The 4,159-nt window shown below is 39.8% G+C and overlaps 1 protein-coding gene across 7 annotated transcripts in view; it reads right to left on the bottom strand.

Moving 5' to 3' along the window:
- TANC2 (tetratricopeptide repeat, ankyrin repeat and coiled-coil containing 2) overlaps positions 1 to 4,159 on the bottom strand; it is an 848,255-nt gene that overhangs the window by 280,549 nt on the left and 563,547 nt on the right. The gene's annotated exons all lie outside the window — the stretch shown is intronic.

Below are 4,159 nucleotides of genomic sequence, written 5' to 3'. Positions count from 1 at the left end.
TCCGACCCTAGAAACTATGAAAATATGAAACTATAATTCCTGGCAGATTTTGCAGGTTTTCTAGATTGGTTTTTGTCTTTTTTTTTTAAACAAGTTGCAACCAGTGTGAATGGGGGGAAACATTTCTGTAAAACAGGGGCAGAAAACAGTACTCAGTTTCTTGTGTCTTTGTATTTTGAAATGTTTTGCTTTTTCTGGTGAAGAAAATAATAATTTTTTTCATGTACAGTAATCTCTTTTGCAATAATTTTATTTACTGCAGTTCATGATCTTTTGTGGGACTGCTTATATAAAAGCCATAGTTACTAGATAAAGATAAGAATGTCTCATGTGCTTCACACTCACCTCTTAACTAAAATACACAAATTATAATGAAAGGAAAAGATTTAAGGAAGAAGCCAAGTAATAAGCTAAAGTAAGAATAGTTTTTTGCCACTGAGGAGATGTATAGGGAGGACATGGGCAGGGACATGCCACCCCTGAGAGAACTGATGCCCCCCTTGACAGCAAGTGCTTCAGCTGGTAGAGGGGCACAGAGAATGCTACTGCCCCCCTGAAACTGACTCAGTTGGCAGCATGTTGGCGGTGGAAGTGCTGGCACTTACCCTGCAGCTGTGCTGCCAGTACACCCCCCCCCCCCATTGCTGGCTGGCTGCTGGGGGACCTCACCAGTCATGCCCCACTGGTGCCCCCCCAGACTTGGGAGGCCCGCTTCTGAAAAAAATCTGCAGTGATGTTTCTATCTAAACTAATTAGTTGCCAAAATGTTCAGCAAGTCTGTGACCTATGACAGTTTCTGAGCAATGTCATTTTGCCAGTACAGGCTGAACTGTGTTAATGGGAAGAAACTTTTTAAATAGAGCTGTTGAAAACCTTCTTAAATTGCCTCAATTCTGTAGACATAACTGTAATTTGGAGTTTTGGTTAAAAGACAACAATAGTGCCTGAGAAATATTTTTTGCCATCATCTCACAACCATAACTTTTATAAGATGTATCCTACAAACATTATATTCAGTAATTTATTATGGAAACAGCAAAAACCAACTGTTTGTCCTAAAAAAAGACTGTACATGGAAAGGAAAGAGCTGATTCATGATAACAGTTAGCATGCTGATAAGAGGGGCAGAGGGAGAGCCTATGAAACAAAGGAGACGTACGTGTCCTGATAAATGCAATGAACAACTGACTTCCTGGTGCCTCCTATGGGGATCATCAATTGTATAGCCACATGTTTTAAGAACCAGTTTTTCATCTTCTATCATGCTTCTGTAAAGGCAGACGGGAGACAAACGTTTCAACAAAGTCTAAAGATCTGGGCTTTTGAGATGAGTCAAGCCATGCACAGTACCCAGTATGCAGCCTAATGATGGTTTAAAATGGGGGTAACTGTATTCTGTACCCTGAAGTTAGTCATCCTTGCTCCATATTTTCCTGCATATGGTTGTCAAAAAAGGGTGGTAATGCTTCATCTATATTTGCCAGGCTCTTTTCTATCTGTACCTCCTCGGTCTGCCACAATTAAGAATATTCATCCACAGTTACACTATCAGTGAACTGTATCCAGCACAAGTTGGCTCACGCATCTTACATGCCCCAGTGGAATATTTTTGCCTATGGGAGCCTGTAGAAGTCATGGGGTTTAACCCTCATTACATTAAAAAGGTTTATAAAATTTGAACTTGTTTATTTGAGCGTTGCATCAGTGTTGACATGTACTATGTTCTCAAATGAATTAAGCTTTGGAGAGTCGCATCAGTGTTTGCACATACTAGGTTTTCAAATAAATTAAGCCCAGGCCCTGGTCAGTGCCACAGGAGAGCGGGATGCACTGCCCCCCAGGCCCACCTGGGGTCCCCACCCTATGCCCTGCCACACAGCTGTGGGAGCAGGGAGTTGGCACATGGCACAAGAAAAAAAAGGCAGCAGCAATTTGAAGGGGTGAACTACAAAAAAGTCACAGTACCATCTGGTGGACAAAGAGGCTCTTTACACATCTTTGAATGCCTTTGTGTTTCCATGCAATGAATCCATGGAGACAACGCTTTAATTCACGGCAAGCCAAACTAAACTACATCTGAGGAGCTTTAGGTTACTGCACCAGAAAGACTTTTAAAGCAACTCAAAAACCCGCTCGTGCAAACAGTCATGCTGTTGCATCACAAGAAAGGCAAAAAATGTGATGTGTACAAACACCTTAAGTCAACAAAATTCCTCTGTCCTTTATATAGTCAATGAATTTACCTTAACTACTCTGCATTTCTAAATCTGAACGATCAAAGAGATCAAGGAACAGAAAGAAGCTAAATGCAATTTATATTAGAAACATATTCCAGTTCTTAGGGAATTATTCAAATTTCTTTAGAAATTATCAGTTTAACTTATCCAAATATAATATTAAACAGCAGAAAGTACCACTTCCATTGCAAACCCTATTCTCTCCACTTGGAGTCAGTGATTGTGAGATAAAATACAAGAACAAAATCCCCTCCTGATAATAGCGAATTTGCATATTGTGAACAATATACCTGCATTGAAACTGCAGATGAATAATGCAGGGTATTTGAGGCTCAATGCAGTGGGACAACAGTTAAACCAAACCCTCTACAGCCTACATTTTCCTTTTCTTTAAATCAACAAAGGACAAGACTATGGTATGTACGAAAAGCATTAACATTACCTAGAAGGGAGAAAAGAAGAGCTCAACCATGGGTAAAAGACTCTCAAATTTTTCTACTGAGTACGTTTGTGAAAATTCTTCGTTTATGCATACTGCATTAGAAGGCAACATGGAAGAACTGTTCTGAAAATAATGTACGCAACTGTTCTTGTTCTAGCAAAACTGTACAAACACAGAAACACTTCCTTCCTTCGTTTCAAGCTGATTTAAAATCCCAACCTATTTTTTTTTTCAAAATGGATCCCTACCATCACATTTTATTTGAATTCGATCCAGTTTTGCTCAAAGCAGAAATGTAAGCTTAAGTCAAGTACATGATTACTTCACACAAAACATATTTACACTAAAGTGAAACTTTCACAGCTAACTGCTGCCAACTGTCTGTTATACATAAATCCAAGGTATTACTATAGTACTATTAATAAATATGCTGATTGACAGAGGAAAATATCTGAAGAAGTTGGCTGAAGGATAAAGAGATGCAAATATTCCTCTTATTGAGGGGATATATCTACTGTTTATCAAAGACATCTGCACACTTGTGGTCCTTTAGGACCCCTTGCTGTCCAGGGAGTTTTGTCTAGCAGTAACAGTACATAGCACCTTTTCCAATAAAATGCACCTATCCACATCGTACGTTGTATATAAACTACCTGTGACTGGATAAAAATGGGCAAGAAAATACTGATGTATGATCAAGTAAAAAAAAAAAATCTAGTAAACAACTGCACAGCTGAAATTCATTTGGTCTTCTCTGTGAAATCAATTTAATACAAAAAATTCATTCACTGGGGGTGAGGGGTTGAGAGGTAAGTGTTGCAAAGAGGGTTAATAAAATAATTTTTCTGCTTGGCCCTCAGGGTATTTACTGAGAAAGAACTCTTCATAATTAGTTTGGGAACTCAGAAGAAAGCTGCAGAGAAAGTTTTTACTATGTAACTACTCTGCCTTGCTTGGGATTTAAATCAGGTGGTCCAAGATCCCAGTTGTCTTGTTCAGTTTTGAACTTTTCAGAGGACAGCACATAAAGATATGTTTTGGGAAATATCCTTGATTCATTGTCTTGCCACTCCTAAGTGATCCATTTGGCCTTTTAGATTGCATTGATCTTTTGTAAGAAAAGTCAATGTTCAACCCAACCTAACCTGTCTCAGGGTAGATACAGACAACACCAAATGAAGCGGATCAGCTGCTTTGGGGTATTTCCTGACACAGCTGATTTACTTTACTGAGTGAAACACATGTCACTCACTCATTGTGGGTGATATATTTTTTTGAGGCTGCAGGAGCTTGGTCCTGTGCACCCCAGGAATTCAAGGGCAGGATCAGGCTCCTCAAACCCTAGGAGAGCCTGCCTGGCTTTCCTCACTTACCAAGGCATGCTCTGGAGTTCCTGAGGATGCATCTTGGTAAGTGGGGAATGCTTGGCAGGTATTCCCAGGGCTTGAAGGGCCCAATCCTTCCTGGGAATTCCTATGCC

Source organism: Gavialis gangeticus, unplaced genomic scaffold (assembly GCF_001723915.1).
Source record: "Gavialis gangeticus isolate Ggan-Ray unplaced genomic scaffold, GavGan_comp1, whole genome shotgun sequence".
In the NCBI taxonomy this organism is placed as follows: Eukaryota; Metazoa; Chordata; order Crocodylia; family Gavialidae; genus Gavialis; species Gavialis gangeticus.
The sequence above is the reverse complement of the archived record's forward strand: the minus strand, read 5'-3'. Positions and strand labels throughout refer to the sequence as shown.